Source organism: Lissotriton helveticus, chromosome 9, assembly GCF_964261635.1.
Source record: "Lissotriton helveticus chromosome 9, aLisHel1.1, whole genome shotgun sequence".
Taxonomy (NCBI): Eukaryota; Metazoa; Chordata; class Amphibia; order Caudata; family Salamandridae; genus Lissotriton; species Lissotriton helveticus.
Genome location: NC_136070.1, coordinates 38210412 through 38230354, shown reverse-complemented (window position 1 = coordinate 38230354; position 19943 = coordinate 38210412). Strand labels below are relative to the sequence as shown.

General features: G+C 44.8%; 1 long non-coding RNA gene across 5 annotated transcripts in view; it reads left to right on the top strand.

The window, feature by feature from the left end:
• Positions 1–19943, top strand: part of LOC144782605 (uncharacterized) — an 834782-nt gene that overhangs the window by 122369 nt on the left and 692470 nt on the right. The window lies entirely within an intron of this gene.

The following is a 19943-nucleotide window of genomic DNA, read 5'->3' as shown; positions in this document are numbered from 1 at the left end:
AGAACCCAAGCTAAACAGCAAAACACACGCTCTGAACAACAACAAGCATCAGCAGGACCATCAAATGCTGCGGTTCATTTTTTAGTTTCAAATGTATTTTTATTGAATACGGCAACAAGCAAATAATGAGACATTTCTATCTTAGGTGCAGGCATGTGGCATACAGAGCGGGCGGGACAGACAGGCATGTCTTCCCTATCATGAAAGAATAAGCAGTATGAGTATGTCAGGAAGGCATTGTGACATCGTAAGTGCGGCAAGGCTGTTAAGCAGTCAAATGGCATAAAAAGAACAACAACAACCAAAAACTCCCCGCCCCACCCCCTAGACCTTCTCCCCCCACCCCGACCAGTGTGCCCTGAAATGACAGTGGAATCAGCAATGCGCCAGGAAAGATCAGTGTAGCCATATGGCGTTTCACCGAGAGGCGTCAGTGGTATTGGTGAGACGTAGGATTCGGAGGTATTTAGGGCATGTAATTTCATTGAACTCTTTGGATAGGAGATTCAATAAAGGAAGCCACGTCTTCCGAAAGGCTTCTGCAGAGTTAGTGAGTGTAGCATGGATGCGCTCCATCCCAAGAGTGAACCAAAGCTTATGCAGCCAACCCGTGTGCGTAGGTGTGGTTGTGGATCCCCACAGTGATAAAATGTGTTGCGTGGCCGCCTGCATGGCAATGCCCATTTGCCGGCCTCGCAACGACCTTAATGGGAAGCGGTTCATTTTTTAGAACAAGGCCAAGGACAGCAAACCGACCGAGGCGGGGACAAACCCGCAGAGGTGGAAAAAACATCAGAGGTGGAAAAAAGATCAAACGACCCAGAGAAGAAGAGAGTAACACGCAAGAAATAATGGAAGATAACAATCTAGTTATCAATGTTTCAGCATACCAACTCACTAATGAGGAGAAACTTACTCTACAAAAAGGTCAAACGTTTGTGCCCACCACACGCACAAACACTTTGGAACTGGAAGTCAGTGCCTTTAAATTGATACGTAACTTACGTCTACGTCATTATTTTCAGAACATTGTGTCTATACCCACTCAACAAGAAGATATACTGAGAGGACTCCGTCCCCATAGCACATACATGGCACCCACCAGCCATAAAATCATAGACACATTTGAAAATTTGATTAAACACAAAATATCTACACTTCCTTTCCAACCACCCATTAAACAAAGTAATCTCTCCTAAAGAGAAAGAAAAATTCTTCAAAAATTAGCCAACAACACATCCATAGTGTGTCAAACAGCCGACAAAGGGGGAGCGTTAGTTATTATGGATGCAACATACTACCATGAAAAAACGGCAGAACACACTTCAGATACCAATACATATGCACCTCTACAGAAGGATCCCACTCTTGAATTTACCGGCCTTTTGAACCACATCATACAACAAGCATTTGATAATGGTACAATTAATGACAAAGCTAAAAGATACTTGACTCCGAATAACCCCAAAGCACCCACCATGTATATGGTGCCTAAAATACATAAGCACCCGACGCAACCACCGTTTCGACCTATAGTGTCGACCAAGGGAAGCATCCATGAAAATATTGGAAAATGTATTGATAAATACCTCCAACCGTTCGTCCTTGAAGCAGGATCATACATCAGAGACACGACTGACTTTTTAGTCAAATTGGAGAACAGTATCAATCAACTCAAAGAATCTGACCTACTACTATGTACAGTTGATGTCTGCTCACTGTACACGTCCATACCACACGACATGGGCATAGAAGCCATCGAGAAGGTCCTAGTTGGATCCTCTCTGGACACAGACCTACAAGTGTTCATTATGGAACTCCTAGTGTTCACGTTGTACCACAGTTACTTTACCATCAATGGCAACTGGTTCCACCAGTTGTGCGGCACGTCCATGGGGAATTGTGCAGCCCCGTCTTATGCCAACATATTTATGAGGACATTTGAAGAAACTCACATCTTGAAGAGTGAAACTTGGAAGGTACATGGGAGGCTATACCTACGGTTTATTGATGATATATTTATCCTCTGGGCAGGAACAAACATCAGTCTGACTGACTTTCTAGAACACTGGAACACAATCAACGACAGGATACAATTTACCTGGAACTACGACAGAGAAAGCATTCACTTTTTGGATGTAGAAATACACAGGCAAGAAGGTATACTATCCACCACCATCTTCCGCAAACCCACAGACCGTAATTCCACATTGCATTTTAAGAGTTTCCACCGACCTAATCTCAAACTCAATTTACCATATTCCCAACTCCTGCGAGTTAAACGCATAGTGTCCTCCAACACTGAGAGTGACAAACAACAACAACTAATGTTGCAGAGGTTCAAGGCACGTGGGTATCCACAGGAGACACTAGATAAGGCAGCAGCCCGCTGTAAGAAAATCAATCGCAGTGATCTACTACGCACCAAACCCAAAACTGAAAACACACGCATGGTGGTAGTGTCCAAATACACTGTCACCAGCAATCAATTTTGCAGGATGATTTTAAAACATTGGCCATTATTGAGCACAGAACCAGACTTCCAGAACATTTTTGCACAAACTCCAATTTTTGCCTACACCAGAGGACGCAACCTCAAAGAAATTCTCACCAAGCCCAGCGAACAAACCACCATGCAGACCTACAAAGGACTCTTGCCTTGTTACAACTGCAGCAATTGTAACAATGTTATACCAGGGAATTTTACCAACCATCCTATGAAAGGCCACAAAGTCAAATTAAAATTCAATGCCACATGCAACTCCACTAATGTCATCTATATGCTTAAATGTCCTTGTGGCTCATGCTATATAGGCCACACAGAAAGACAAATACGTACACGCATCCTAGAGCACAAAAGTAACATTCGGACCAAAAACATGAGATCTACAGTAGCAGCCCATTTCCTGGAGAAAAACCATTCAGTGGCCCAGTTGAAGTTCTTGATTCTGGAGCAGATCAAACCCACCAGATACAACAAAAACACACTCCTCAAGCGGGAGAACTATTGGATTCGCTACATGGCGACGATGCAACCGAACGTGTTGAACGATAGGATGGAATTCCTATGCTACCTGTGATAGCAACCGTCGCAGTACATCATTGTTCATGTCCGGATATTTATTGTGAACCATGTTTCACGTTTTCATTGAGAGTACTATACCACTTATGGTTTATGTTCATTCTATCCTCTAATAGTTTTTATGATGCATTTTCATTGTGAAATCAGTACACACGTCTTCATTGATAGATGTTTCATGTTTATTGTATCATCTCATAGTTTTTACATTTATTCATGATGCATTTTCATTGTTCCTCACTGCATGCCTCTTTGCACCCTCGAGGTTATTTTATTTAACTCTCTAACATTGATGAGCACCTAACACCACTCCAAGATGGCGCCCATATCCGGGGCTTTAGTCCTTCTTGGATGTCACTTATTTTATCCAACATTGACGCGGGACGTCTTCACTTTATCGAGTTACACGCTTGGAGGAGCACCTGCATGGAACCCTAGCAGAGCTAAATCACTACCCAGTAAGTACCGTTATGGACCGATTCTCCCTTAGAATCAAACCGGTAAATATCCCCAGCGCTAACTAGCTGCACCCGTTTCTTACAGGAATACGGATGTAACGGTAACGGCTACCGTGAGTTACTCGGCTTTTTTTATCACCAAGCACGCATGTTCACATCAAGTGCAGGCGTTCATGTTCACGATCACGCTTTTTACCCGCATGATTTACCGATCAGGAAGCACGAGCATTTACCTATATCCGCACTTTATTAGGCATCAGCACCCGGGCGTTGTACTATTGTTTCACGCATGTTCTATCGTTATCCAGTCTATTCACCAGTAACCTGGCGCATTCACGTCTTTTAATGCATGTGTTCACACTATCCAGACCTTTGTTCACATTATTTTGATCTCCAGCACCGAGTCTTACGGTCATCCTCACTGTTTTTATTGAACTATGCATGTACTTACAGTTTACACTTCACAGCAACATATGAGGCTGACAGCCTTCCTTGTCTTTTTTCTCTCGTAGAGTAATCCCCTGATGAAGGGCTGAACGAGAGCCCGAAATGCATTGGGACCGTTAAAAAACAATCATAGAATGCCATTTGATGAAAAGTCTTGCAGTATTGACAACCATGAATTCAATGTGTTGATATAGAGACTATAAGTTCAAAGACTTTGAATATATATTTGTGTTTTCAAAAAAAACTTTATTAAAATCATCAAGCGCACAAAGACTTGTTCTTCCTGCAGTGCTCGGAGGAGACTACCCCCTTGTTGGGGTAGCTTTGTAATAGACCTTGTCACGAACCACGCTGTAGAGCACAGACAGCGATACCTCAACAGCACGCCACAGACCATAAACATTTTTGTATACCACAGAGGAAAGAAGCAGTGCAAGTCCCATTCACCCCCCAAGTTAGAAATGCTCAGGGTAGCCTTCTTTTTAATTGGAACAACCTGTGCGAGTTTCCATTCCTCCGGCACTAATCTTTCTTGGAAGGAAAGAAGAGCGAGGTTGCCTATATAACTCGATAAGAGGTGGGCATGATTCCTAAGAATCCTAGGGGGTGCCACATCCATAGGGGAACCTGACTGAATGCTCATGATTAACTTTATCAGTTCCTCCCTCGGGGGGACCGGGAATTCGTTAAGACATGCGTTAGTAGACGGTCCTGTGCCAATATCCCTAGCCAATATTTCTTCAGATGTTCCCTCCTGAAAAGACACATAAATCCGCTCCACCTTGTTTACAAAGTAATCAGCGATAGATTCGCATATTTCAGTGGAGAGAAGGTCTTTGGTCACCGTCCTAGTGAGAGCCGTGAGCTCCTTATAGATAGAGAAGAGCTCCTTTGGGGAGTTTTCAGCAGATTCAATCCTCTCTTTAAAGAATAATCCTTTTGCCTTATTAATCCGCCTATGGTACTCCTTCAGACTGCTCATGTGTAGCTCTTTCAGGCCAACATCGTAGTCTTTACGCCACAGACGTTCCAGTCTTTTACATCTGGCTTTAGCTGCACACAGTTCCTCGGTGTACCAGGGGGCAGACTTCGTCCTACGAGCTGGGGCTTTATGGGTCCATGGGGCAACCTTATCCAGCGCCTTTGATACCCAGTCCTCATACTCCGTCCATGCTTCCTTAAAAGTTTTACTAAGAGGGGTTTCCCTAGCATAAGCATGGATTCAAATATCTCCTGACTAAAATTGTTCCATTTCCTGCGTTTGCATAAAATAGGTCGCTCAGGTATATCCCTTTTAGATCTGCCTGTTATGTTAAATGGGATGAGATAATGGTCAGACCACGGAACTCTGATAGGAGGGAGCACTCTGATACCGTCCCAGTTAGAAATTATGGGATCCAAACGATGACCCGCCTGATGCATAGGCATCTCATCCAAGAGAGTGAGCATCAGGGATTTCAAAGAGGATATCATCAATTGGGCCTCTACGCATTTTGCATCCTCAAAATGAAGATTACAATAACCTAGTAAGATGAATTTTTTTATAGCGTAAGGCCGGCTGAGTCACCGATTCCAATAGGCTATCAGCGAACAATGAAGAGCCCCCAGGGGGGCGATAAATGAGATATCCCATGATAGTACACTCAGGGGAGATTTTAATGGAAAAAAGACCAGCTTCACAATTATTAATATTTATTTGCTCCAATGAGCACTCGAACTTGGCCTTATATACCATTGCAATCACTCCCCCTCTTTGGACTCCTCTATCGATTCTCAGTAAACTGTATTCTGGTGGAAGGGCCTCCAAGATCTCAGGTGCCGATGATTCATCTAACCACGTCTCAGTTAAGAACATCAAATCTACCTGATAATCAGTAAGGACATCATAGATGTCTAAGCTATGTTTTTTAAATGAGCGACAGTTGACTAAAAAACCCCTTAATTGGTCCCCATTTTTAATAATCGTCGGGGCCGGGGCAGGATTAAAATGACACGCCATGCACTTCAGCGCCCCATTTCCCGGTACAATACTATGAATACAGGCGGCCTTGACAGAAGGGAGGAAACTAAACAGTTGCTCACCCTTGTACATTATGTTTTTTGCCGTTTCCCTCAAGATAGTGGCAGGACTCCTGGCCCCTGGCCGCGTTCGGTCGCGGACGGGCGCAGACGGGCTTGCCTTGTGCACGGGCGCGTCCGCTGCGCGATCGCGGCCCTGACGTCATAATAAAGGGATTCAGAAAAGGGGGTGGTGATGAACAGAGTGTCTGAATTAAGCAGACCACTCTTACCCAGTCCAAGGATCAGGGCATGATCCATCACCGTTATTAAGCTCACTGCCCCATCCCAGCTTCCGAACCTGGCTATATGCAAATTAGCCTTTCCCTGGCCCAGTGCATCATGGGAACAGGGCAGACCAAACTACCAAGCCAATTCTTCACCAGAAAGGAGACAAGCTACCGGGGACCGGTTTCTGGCATTTCAGCCTCGTCGGCCCGGCTTGCTTGAATCCTGATGGAGCAGTGAGCAAGGGACTCATGTCTGAGTATACCCTGCCACACCTATAGTGGCCAAAAACGATTCAGAAAAGGGGGTGGTGATGAACAGAGTGTCTGAATTAAGCAGACCACTCTTACCCAGTCCAAAGATCAGGGCTTGATCCATCACCGTTATTTAGCTCACTGCCCCATCCCAGCTCAGAACCTGGCTATATGCAAATTAGTCTGTCCCTGGCCCAGTGCATCATGGGAACAGGGCAGACCAAACTACCAAGCCAATTCTTCACCAGAAAGGAGACAAGCTACCGGGGACCGGTTTCTGGCATTTCAGCCTCGTCGGCCCGGCTTGCTTGAATCCTGATGGAGCAGTGAGCAAGGGACTCATGTCTGAGTATACCCTGCCACACCTATAGTGGCCAAAAACGATTCAGAAAAGGGGGTGGTGATGAACCTGGGATGGTGCAATGAGCTAAAAAACGGTGTTGGATCTAGCCCTGATCTCTTGACTGGGTGAGAGTACTCTGCTTAATTCAGAGACTCTGTCCATCACCACCCCTTGTTGTAAATAATTTTGTCCACCCTAAGCGTGGAAGGGTATACTCAGATGTGAGTCCCTTGCTCATTGCACCATCAGGATTCAAGCAAGCCGGGCCGAAGACGGCTGAAATGCCAGAAACCGGTCCCCGGAAGCTTGTTTCCTTCCCAGTGTAAGAATTGGCTTTTGTAGTCTGGTCTGCCCTGTTCCCATGATGCACTGGGCCAGGGACAGACTAATTTGCATACAGCCAGGTTCTGAAACTGGGATGGTGCAATGAGCTAAAAAACGGTGTTGGATCTAGCCCGGATCTCTTGACTGGGTGAGAGTATTCTGCTTAATTCAGAGACTCTGTCCATCACCACCCCTTGTTGTAAATAATTTTGTCCACCCTAAGCGTGGAAGGGTATACTCAGATGTGAGTCCCTTGCTCATTGCACCATCAGGATTCAAGCAAGCCGGGCCGAAGACGGCTGAAATGCCAGAAACCAGTCCCCGGAAGCTTGTTTCCTTCCCAGTGTAAGAATTGGCTTTTGTAGTCTGGTCTGCCCTGTTCCCATGATGCACTGGGCCAGGGACAGACTAATTTGCATACAGCCAGGCTCTGAAACTGGGATGGTGCAATGAGCTAAAAAACGGTGTTGGATCTAGCCCGGATCTCTTGACTGGGTGAGAGTATTCTGCTTAATTCAGAGACTCTGTCCATCACCACCCCTTGTTGTAAATAATTTTGTCCACCCTAAGCGTGGAAGGGTATACTCAGATGTGAGTCCCTTGCTCATTGCACCATCAGGATTCAAGCAAGCCGGGCCGAAGACGGCTGAAATGCCAGAAACCGGTCCCCGGAAGCTTGTTTCCTTCCCAGTGTAAGAATTGGCTTTTGTAGTCTGGTCTGCCCTGTTCCCATGATGCACTGGGCCAGGGACAGACTAATTTGCATACAGCCAGGTTCTGAAACTGGGATGGTGCAATGAGCTAAAAAACGGTGTTGGATCTAGCCCGGATCTCTTGACTGGGTGAGAGTATTCTGCTTAATTCAGAGACTCTGTCCATCACCACCCCTTGTTGTAAATAGTCATAATAAAGGGGGCAGGAGGGAAAAACTAGAGCGCTAACCCAAGCGCTGCGTAGGCAGGAATGGGAGTATTCCTCGCCCTCCGCACAAACGCCCACAATGGACGCGGCGGACCGGGGCGGGAGCAAGAAGAAAGGCACAGGTAGGTAAAAGCAAATTAAACAGTGAAAAACAATTTTTACGTTTTCTCATTACATTCTAGCAGCAAATGGTTTAAAAGACGATGTAGCAATTTATTAACAATGCGGGTCCGTTCACCGCGTGAGCCACCCCTTCACCCCCCACGCGTGGTAGTTATTAAAGATCGCGTTAGAATCTCTGTCCCTGCCACTGACAGAGTGCGCATCCACAGTGAGGGCACTCGCGTTCCTCCCTATAACAGCTCAGCCCAGCAAAAACTAGAGCGCTAACCCGAGCGCTGCGTAGGCAGGAAGTGGAGTATTCCTCGCCCTCCGCACAAACGCCCACAATAGACGCGGCGGACCGGGGCGGGAGCAAGAAGAAAGGCACAGGTTGGTAAAAGCAAATTAAACAGTAAAAAACTATTTTTAAGTGTTCTCAATACATTCTAGCAGCAAATGGTTTAAAAGACGATGTAGCAATTTATTAAAAATGCGGGTCCGTTCACCGCGTGAGCCACCCCTTCACCCCCCACGCCGTGGTAGTTATTAAAGATCGCGTTAGAATCTCTGTCCCTGCCACTGACAGAGTGCGCATCCAATGACTCCATCTCCCATCAGACTCTTTCCTACATACACTACTCCCTTGTGTCTGGACAAAGCTTTACCTCTCTGAAGAGCTCCAACAAGAGCAACACATATGTCAGGGGTTGCTCTTATTCATTTGGTGTCAGTGGTGTTGTAGGGTACTCTATATAAAGGAGCTGTTCTCCGCCTAAAACTTGGGAACTACCCAGAGCTCCCTGCTTCCTTTTTTGCATAATTCATATGGCACAGGAAACGCACCTTCTCCGGTAAAGGTTAAGGTGATGTTTTAGTTAGGCGAAGATGTCAGTTAAAACATGGCCTACAAGACCACTGAAACTCACCAGTTATAGTTTGATTTGATTTGATTACGGATTTATAGAGCGCGTAGCTACCCTCGGGCGTCCCAGCGCTGTAGTGAGCGGCCTAGTAGTGCTCCTGGGGAAGGATTATTGGGGAACAGCCAGGTTTTCAGTAGTCTGCGGAATGAGAGCAGGTTGTTTTCTTTGCGGATGCTAATGGGGAGGCTGTTCCAGAGCTTAGGGGCGTTGTAAGCAAATCGGCGACCGCCCGTGCGTGCTCTTCTTATCCTGGGGACGCTGGCCAGAAATAGGGAATCCGACCTGAGCTGTCTGGTGGATTTGTGGGGATTGATGAGTGGTCTTAATATAGGTGGGCCCTTGCTCTGTAACTATAATTCGTACCCTAAGGTAACTACAACTCGCACTCTCACCATGCAGTTTTTTAATCAATATTTTCAATGAAAATTTTGCAGTGATATTATCATAGAAGATGTCATGAGAGATGTGATGTGATGTGGGATAATTAACAGTTCATGAAGAGGGCTTGCATATCTCTACCCCCTGAAAACAGGGAGGAGAACCAAACATGGGAATTTAACACATAGGGAGAGATCTCCCTATGGTAAACTACAGGAAAGAATAGGAAGGTTTATTAAAGATATGCAAAAAAATAGTACAAATAATAACATGAACAATATTAATTTAAATTGATGTATATGTTTATTTTAGTTGTAGAAAAAATAAAAATAAATCTGCAGCACTATTTACTTAATTGTGAAATAAAAATGTAATTTAATTTAAATAATGAAATGAAATGGCAATTATTTTTAATCATTTAATAAAAAAATCCACCTAATGGCCCTGGCCCACCTGGGAGGGTTTATTTTTAAAGGTGCGGGAGCCTGCCCTTTCTATTTTTTGTTTTACATTTTTGTTGCGGATCCTCCAGGCCTAGGTGGTAGGGTGCCCCCTATGTCTTATTTCTGTGTCTTTTTCGAAGGACTTGGGACCGAGTCCTAAAATGTCAGCCAATCTGCTCTCCGTTTGATATCTGTTGGCTCTGTGGATCCTCCGCAGTGTGATCTATACCAGTTTCCACTTTAATTTCTCCAGAACTACTGAACAGATTTGAAAAACGAATAGGGATCCTCCCTTTTTCTCAGCCCCTATGTTTTGCACGTTAACCCTGTTTTTTCAGGATTTTTTTTAGGGTACCGCAGTGTAATATATATATATACAATTTTTTCCACCTTTATTTCTCCAAAACTACTGAACAGATTTGCACCAAAACACAAAAAGCACATTTGGTGTAAATCCAGTCTGCAACTTGGACTGTATCTGTGTCTAAAGTTACGATTTCAGCCCCTATTTTTTGCACGTTAAACCTCTTTTTTCAGGATTTCTTTTAGGTGCAATTTTTTCCATTTTTGGGTACGCCCGGCACTCTCATAGAAGCCCCCCTGCCTGTGAACAGTTTTTTTCCATGGTACAAAACTTGTAAATATTATTTAAAAAAAATATGAGTTTCAAAGTAGTCTAAAAAGCTTCTTCAGCCAATCACATTTGTTAAAACATTTAAATGTGAGTGACTGGAGTTGCAACTGTTTGTGCAAAGGTGAAATCCATGTTTTGCCACAGTAAAACCATCTTATGGGTTGCTGGACCTCTATACACTACATACGTTAGATCCTCACTGCTTCACTCTGTAGACCTGTGCAATGGTACTAGCTCTGAGAGTGCTTGAATACCCATGTTTAGTATTAATGCACGTGAAAGAACAGAATAGATGCAGACGTGAGGAGACTAATAAACCATGCATTGCCCGTGTTCCTCGACTATAGAGGCATGGCACATACCCACACTCAACAATGATATTAAATAGCATATTATACCGCGCACTTCTCCATAGATAGAGGAATTGTTTCATCCCAAGAATAATACTCCTATAATAGTCAAAACATCGCATCTTTGCTTGTGGAAAGAGTGCACAGATTCAGAACGATTACAGTTATGCGGCAGTAATTCCTTTTTTACGTCAGCTGTATGTTTCAGAGCGCTCTTTCGGCTCTTGAGTGCTTGTATGCTCGTATCTCACTTGTCTATGTGTCTGCCTCGCTGCTATTTATGTGAGGAGTAATTTCTACCATTTGAAGTCATGTCAACGTGTTACAGCAAGGCTAATTAATATTCCTCCTCGAGTCACTTAAGATTTTTATGTAGGTTGACTTAAAGAGTTGTTACATTCTCCTCGTCCCTGCTGCACGGCGGGCTTTGTGCTGAGCAGCTGACATGTTTTCTCAACTACCGGTGCATAACGAAAACACAAAGGCACTGGTGAAGGCAAGTGATAAAAGCAGGAAGAACAATAATCTTCTGGGATAAAGTGACAGGACTGATATGTCACATCTGGGTAGAAATGTTATCGTCTGTGTACCTGAACAAACAAACATAAACACAGACTATTAGGATCATTATGCCATCTATGTTTCTTCTAACAGCATTTTGCTTTCAACTAATCATCTGTTTTTTTCTGCGGCGCTCTTTCAACTGCTTCGTGTTTTTGTCGCATTCTGCCTTATATTTGTGTTGTAAGTGTGTTTTTTCGGAGTGTACACCTACATTTATGATTTATGATATTTTATTTGAATAAACTGATTCCACTCCTGTCCTCTCGCGTCTTTTGTCAATGATATTGAAAACGCTTCTTTCTTCACTGCTTGTTGTTAGCTGCTAGCGACGGTCAGGCTAAATCTACCACCACTGAAACAAACACTCACCAATCCAAGAAGTAGGGCTTTTGTATCGTGCATGCACACAAACAACTCAGAGCTCCTGCATGCATGCATCGCTACATGCATCCATCCACAATCAGATCAACACATCTACATACATGCACTGACAGCCAAACCTACATTCACTCATGAACACTGATCAACAGACATGCAGGCATCACACCACAATGACTGGCAGATAAACTGGGGAGAGGATGTAGCCTTACAGCTAGAGCGGTCGACGTCGAAGCTGGGGAACAAGGTTCGAGTCTCGGCAATGGGGAAAATCGGGGAAAATCACTTAGGGCCAGATGTATGAAGCCGTTTGCGAATCGCAAACTGTGTTTTGGTATGTATGTGCAAAATTGCAAAATAAGGAATTGCAAAAATTGCGATTCCTTATTTTGCTCAAGCATTTAAGGAATCGCAATTTTGCGATTCCTTAAATGCTATGCATCAAACATTTTTTTTTTTGCGAATCCACAATAAGAAATCGCAAATTACTACCAACTTGTAGTTGGTGGTAATTTGCGATTTCTTTTACAAATGCACTTTTTGGCAATTGTTAAGGTGCCATGTGGCGCTCATACATGCCCTTAGGGCATGTATGTGCGCCATATGCGCACACATGTAAGTTTCAGGGGTGCAGTAGGGTGTCCTTTGGACACCCCTGCACCCTTGAAATTATTCTCAATTTGCGATTAGCAAATTGCGAATCGCAAATTGAGAATAACTTCACATTCCTTCCTATGGGCCTCCTGGCCCATAGAAATGAATGGGAAATGATTCCTTAATTGCGATTAGCAATTTGCTAATCGCAATTAAGGAATTTTAAGAAATCGCTAAAAAATAGCGAATTTCTACATACATCCCAATTTGCAATTTCTTAAAAATCGCTATTTGGGAATCGCAAATGATAGGGATGATACATCTGCCCCTTAATCTCCCCGTGCCTACCAAATGAATTTATAATCTGTAACGGAACTGGTGCTCATGTAAAGCGCTTTCGTGCTATATAAAACTCTGAAAAGAAAAAAAAGATATGTAGACACTTGTGGCCACAGACCATAAAACCTACATGAACGTGTCAACCGACATACAGTCATCACACCACAATGACTGACAGATATCCGGACACAAACCCTTGAAACCGACATGGGCTCATGTACACTGATCACCAAACATAATCAGTCACAGCATATACAGGAATAAATGTGCTACCACAATTCCCAATATAGTGAATCCATGAAAGGCAGCACACCGTGTTAAGAGGACAAAAACACAAAGTCGCCTACAATATCCGGATGCGTCAGAATCGCTAAAACACTTAGGCAGACATGCGCCAGGCTTTAAAACATGCGTAAAAATCAAAATTACAATGAAAATAAAGTGCAGAACAACGTGATCTTGTAAACGTTGTAAAGCCAGCTACACAGGCTAGATCTTGTAAACTTTGTAAAGCCAGCTACATAGGCTAATAAACATTGCTCGCATACATGCTGCACCTTTTCATGGCGCTTTTGTTATGGAAACACGCCACACATAAGAACGCACCCAAATTAATATCAATAAAGAGCACAGGCAGGGCGCACTCATCTCACTGTCATCTCGGTCGGTCTGTCTATAGCGAGGAGTGGAGCTGTCCTGGTTCAACCCCTGTTTCAAACAAGGGCCTGTGGGGGCGCCGAATTACGTAATCTCAATAGGACCACATCAGGAATGTTGGGAGTTGCAGTCCCAGGCACTTGTAGTTGCTTACCTGAAACGCAAGTGTCTTATCCACCACGCTCAGTTATGTTATTGCAGACCCAGCTTGCCGCATATTGAAGTTGACTTTCACATGAAGTAAGTGATCCGAAAAAATATATGACTTAAATAGGACACTGGTTTTAACACAAATATCCTGACCATGGCTATCAAGAAAGTGATAGGTGTCAGTGGGGTACAGCCTAATTCTCTATCAAATATATACAATGTCACGTGGCCCAGATGGGCATTGTCGTCCTCCCTACGTTAGCATGTTCACTTTGCTGACTGTCCGCTGCTTTGCGCACGTTACTACACAAGTTTATTTTGTTTGTGCCACATTGCAACTTTCACATAAGAACCTTCTATCTGTTGTTTTTACACTTTGCTTGTTCCTGGGATTTAGGCTGAACATTGTGAACATGGTAAAAAAACAATGCCCCTTGTTATTCTGTTCTGGTCAGGACCTAGCACCTAGACAAAACATGTTCATGCAGCTGTTATTTGGGAACACGTACTTTAGTTATATGAAGGTACATGAATAGGCGGCTTCGAGACACACTTGGAGAGGGACTTTTCCAGGGAGAAGAGCATGACAGCACCTGTGATGTAGATCTGCCATCTATAGACTGAGGTACGGGACTGCTGGTAACACCCAGAGATATTCTAATATATAATCATCTTGCTTCTAGACAAGGGGAGGGAGGTTAGGCTAGTTGGTTATTCATTATGTCAGCTCCTTTTATGATTTACAGACTACTTGGTGCCGCCAACGTATCGTCTGGTACTTATTAATGAGACCCCCGAGTAGCGCTTGTGCTTGTCCACGATATCCTGTCACCGGCTCCCGTAGACATCCGTAGTAGGTGGGCTTTGCCTCCTCAGTTTGTAGTGTGCACCTATGACTGTAGGTTTTTCAAGCTTGGATTGTTAAAGGTTTTTGACCCATTTTGTGCTGCCTTTTTCCCCTTTTTTGCTATATACAATGGCACAACCGATTGCGATTCCGGTGCATTGCTGTGCAGCAGTTACACATCATTTGACACAGCTTTGGGCCCCCAATGTGGGGTCTCCGATTGTTTTTGCAGTTGAGGCGGATCCTGCATACTACTTCGATGTCTTTTATTCCTGGGTAACAGTTCCCGTGGTGGATGCAGATGACAATTTCTTTTGTGCTTATACGGTCGCTGCTGCATGGGCGGTGCACCATCCTCGTGCAGCGATTAAGGTTCCTCTTATGTCCTGGGAGCTGCCGATTTGGTTTAATGGCACCCTTCCCCACCCTATCTCATTTGCTCGTATGGGCACCTTAAGCACTGATGGGGCCACATGGCCAGTGTTAGCTGGTTTTATGCCACATCTCAATTATCAAAATGCTAATGTGGCAGAAGTACGTTTACTATATACTCAAATAGTTCATCTATATAGACGGGTGATCCAATTTATTTCTCGAGCATTTGCTGTAGCTCCACCTAGAGCTGTGCCCCCAGTACCGATTCAAGTCGAAGGCCTTGTAATTAGCACTGTTATGATTAATTTGTGATGGGCAAACGTCCTCAGAATCGTGAGTGCGTTCATTTTTGGATTTCTCAGAAGATTGAACAGCTTGATGCTGTTTTCCTGCACACAAGTCCTGTGGAGAAGCACAGGATCCTTACCATGTGTTTACCTAGTGGTCTGATTCCCCCTTAGTGGACTGCAACACCTGGAGGACGGTGTTCGCCCCAGTGTATACCCTTTGCTTTGGCACCCCCTCCATGAGCATTTTACAGAGCGTTCTGAAATGTGTACAGGCTGAACATGGGGCATGTCCCGCCCTGGATTTATGGATGAAATTGGTGGGTATTTTTCCTATAGTCTCCGGCATGATTCTAACATTAAAGGTGAAGCGGTTTGCTTACAAGTTCGCCAACACCTAGTGGCGGCGACAGACATTGATCGGCAGCGCCAGTTGGCGATTATTATTGCTGATGTTTAGACATCATTGACATGCATTAATTTAGGAGTCAGACCATCTTCCCAGTCTCAGGGTAAACCCCCTCCTGATAAAGAGGGATGTCCTGTCTTTTCAAAGAAGACATGGGACAGAAATAATTGGCAACAGAAGCTTAAACAGAGGCTGGAAACTACTACTTCTGACTGGAAACTACTACTTCTGAATCACAAGAAGCAACGCAGAGCGTAGCGCGCTCACAGGAGCAATTACAAGCTAATTTTAAACTATCCCGTTTTTTTCTATTTTAGTTGGAGTTATTTGCTGTTTTACCTTGCTTTTAAAAAAAACGTCCACTTACTTGCATCATAATTGTGGTTCACCGTGTTTGGTGCGGGTCCCTTTCTTTTCGAGGCAGCATTGCGGCGGACATCTTGGGTTGGGGGTGTAGCACCGAGAAGCTGCGCACGGTCTAGTCGTCACAAGGACGCTAGACCGGTATTTAAACGGGGCAAATCAGGTGGCCTGTCACTGGAAACTACTACTTCTGAATCACAAGAAGCAACGCAGAGCGTAGCGCGCTCACAGGAGCAATTACAAGCTAATTTTAAACTATCCTGTTTTTTTCTATTTTAGTTGGAGTTATTTGCTGTTTTACCTTGCTTTTAAAAAAAAACGTCCACTTACTTGCATCATAATTGTGGTTCACCGTGTTTGGTGCGGGTCCCTTTCCTTTCGAGGTAGCATTGCGGCGGACATCTTGGGTTGGGGGTGTAGCACCGAGAAGCTGCGCACGGTCTAGTCGTCACAAGGACGCTAGACCGGTATTTAAACGGGGCAAATCAGGCGGCCTGTCACTGGAAACTACTACTTCTGAATCACAAGAAGCAACGCAGAGCGTAGCGCGCTCACAGGAGCAATTACAAGCTAATTTTAAACTATCCCGTTTTTTTCTATTTTAGTTGGAGTTATTTGCTGTTTTACCTTGCTTTTAAAAAAAACGTCCACTTACTTGCATCATAATTGTGGTTCACCGTGTTTGGTGCGGGTCCCTTTCCTTTCGAGGCAGCATTGCGGCAGACATCTTGGGTTGGGGGTGTAGCACGGAGAAGCTGCGCACGGTCTAGTCGTCACAAGGACGCTAGACCGGTATTTAAAACGGGCCATGCTGACGCGCAGCGGTCACACGCTGCGGGCTCGCCGGAGCATCGCCGGAGTCACGCCAGAGTCCAGCCCGTCTGCGCCCGTCCGCGCACAGACGGGCACTGGGGCCAGGACATTGAACAACGGCTAGTCTATTCGTCGGAAGAGCTGTTTCAGCTCGACACAGGTGAGCAGCCATTAGACCCCGCAGTACTAGCGAAGCTGCATAAATATGCTATCACACGTCCTGGTATCGACAAATCCACTACTAAGTCTTCCTTGTTAAAACTATCTAGCCTAAATACGAGGTCACTCCATAAACATCAGGTGGAGATTTTTACCCTGCTTCAGGATAATGATATTGATGTCCTGACCTTATCAGAGACTTGGATGAATGATAACTCCATGCCAGATATAATTGCGGCTCTCCCAGCTAATTATGACGCGATATGGCAAAACCGTGCAGGAGGTGCACGGGGAGGGGGGGTTGCGATCTTGTACAAAAAGAATCTGTCAGTAGTAAGACTATTGTCAGAAACAGTGGATTTATCTGATCTATTAGGGGTAAAGATCACCCTGAATGACTCTTGTTTGGTAGTTCTGTCGGTTTATCGCCCACCGAACTCCACGCCGTTATTCAATGATCTATTCGCACCCATCATATCTGACCTCTGCACGAGATATAAAAGAATCGTGGTAGTTGGAGATTTTAATTTACATTGGGAAAACCCTCACAAGGACCTGGCTTCACGTCAATTGAATACTATAATGTCTTCACTGAGCCTCAAACAACTTGTGGAAGTACCCACGCATATTAAGGGTCACACCCTTGAACTTGCTTGGACTTCAGATCCTAATGTTACCCTTAGGGGGGTTCTACCATGCATATGGACTGATCACTATTTAGTGAATTGTGAGGTTCATATTAAGGGACATTTAAGGGATTTGTCTCGGGGAGTCAGGAAAACCCGTAAATGGGATAAGGTTGATTTAATAACCCTGACTGAGATTCTTCCTGAAGTGGCTCGACCTTTTGTCGCCGGATGCAATCTGGACCGAGAACACACGGACCTAATGTGGAGCCTGCGTCAAGCCATTGACCAAATAGCACCTGAAAGGATTAAGCCCACTAAAAGTTTAGGGAAAGGTGCTCCTTGGTTCACTCCGCTCCTGAGAGAGCACAAACGGAAACTCCGGACCGTGGAGAGATCCTGGAGGAAAACTAAATGTGATACAGCTAGATATCAGTACAAAGCCTCCCTCCACACCTACAAAAAGCTTATTTTGCAGGCAAAGGCAGAATACTATGAGGCCCGTTTAAATAAGGCTGGGAATGTCCAGAAAGAGACTTTTAAAATTCTATCTGAGCTGAGCAAAAAACCAGAATGCTCATGCACCACTATAGATTGCAATACTTTTCAGGGGTATTTCCTAGAAAAGGTGGAGAATATCATCTCGGAAATAAAAAGCAATACGTTAAATGGATCTGTCCTACATCCTGATCTCCATAATTCCACTGCTTGCACTATCACGGAGTTCCCAGAGGTTGATGCACTGAGCTTGGAGCAACTGATGGGTAGAACTAAGTCTGGTTCTCCAGCAGACCCATGCCCCCCTAGCGTATTTCGTATGGCCCGCCCTATTCTGGAGGAGCGTCTTATCTCTCTCCTTAATAGATCTCTAGAAATGGGGTATCTACCAGCCGAATTTAAAGAAGCGCGAGTTAGGCCCTTGTTGAAGAAACCTGGCGCGGACCCCGCGGTCTTGAAGAACTATAGACCGATTTCTCAGCTGCCCTTTCTTGCGAAAATTTTAGAACAGCACGTCTTGAAGTTCTTATCTCTTCACGTGGAGTCCCATTGTTTACTCCACGAGCGACAGGCAGGGTTTCGAGCACACCACAGTACCGAGTTGGTGATACTATCGGTGCTGGTCGAGTTAAGAGGCATGGCTGACACTAAGAAACCGAGCGCCCTGATTCATTTAGATCTGTCGGCGGCGTTCGACACTGTCAGCCATGCCCTGCTCCTGGAAAGACTAGACAACATCGGGGTCAAAGGCGAGGCTTTTAACTGGCTGAAATCTTTTTTTCTGGGAAGAACTCAGAGGATACAACTGGGGGATTTGATATCAGACGTGGGGGCTCTAAAATGTGGGGTGCCCCAAGGCTCCGCATTGTCCTCTCTACTGTTTAACTTATACCTTCAACCCCTGATTGCATCTTTGGCCAGTATGGGCTGTAGAGTCTTTAACTACGCTGACGACACCCAGCTTGTACTGAGTATCGATAATACTGAGGCCGCGCAGCAGCAAACGCAGAATATCCTGAGGTACACGGTCGGCTGGATGACGAGAAATCTGCTAAAGATCAATCCAGATAAGACTGAGATCTTGGTAATTCCATCAGCCACCTCACCTTGGAGCGATCTCTACTGGCCACAGAAGTTAGGCCCAACTCCGAATCCAAAGGCAAATGTAAAGAGTTTGGGGATTAAGATGGACTGCGACCTGTCAATGAGCAGCCAAATTTCTGCCGTTGTTGGGAGCTGTACGAACATTATCAGGCAGCTACGTAAACTAGTACCCGTTCTCTCCCAGTCTATGTTGCGAACAGTTGTGGCAGCAACAATCATGTCAAGAATAGACTATGGGAATGTCCTTTATTTAGGCCTCCCTAAAAACCTCATGAACAGATTACAGGTCGTGATGAATGACGCGGCGCGTTTGATCTTTAGACTCCCCAGAAGGACTAGAGCTTCTCCTCTGTTACGGAGCCTACATTGGCTCCCTATAAGGGAGAGGGTAGAGTTCAAGAGCCTTTGCACGGCTCATAAGGCAATTTATGGCCGTGCTCCTGCATATATCAGAGACCGGCTGGAAGTGTATTGTCCAAAAAGAAATCTTAGATCTTCTGACTCTCAGCTGTTGACCTGCCCTCGGTTTAAGCTGGTAACCAAGGGAGGGAGAACATTCTCTGTGTTGGTTCCCCAATTATGGAATAAGCTGCCTGAGGAACTGCGCAGAGAGGTGAATCTCCTGCGATTCAGAAAGTGTCTAAAGACATTATTGTTTGGGAGGGCTTTGGTTACAATATAGGCTGGCTGCTGTATTACCTTCTTGTGGGACACATAGTTATTGTATGAATTCCATCGATTTCCGAGCGCCTAGAGACCTGTAGGTGATTGGCGCGATACAAATCCAATTTAACAATAACAACAATAACAAGTCTCGTGCTGGTTCGCCACCACCTGA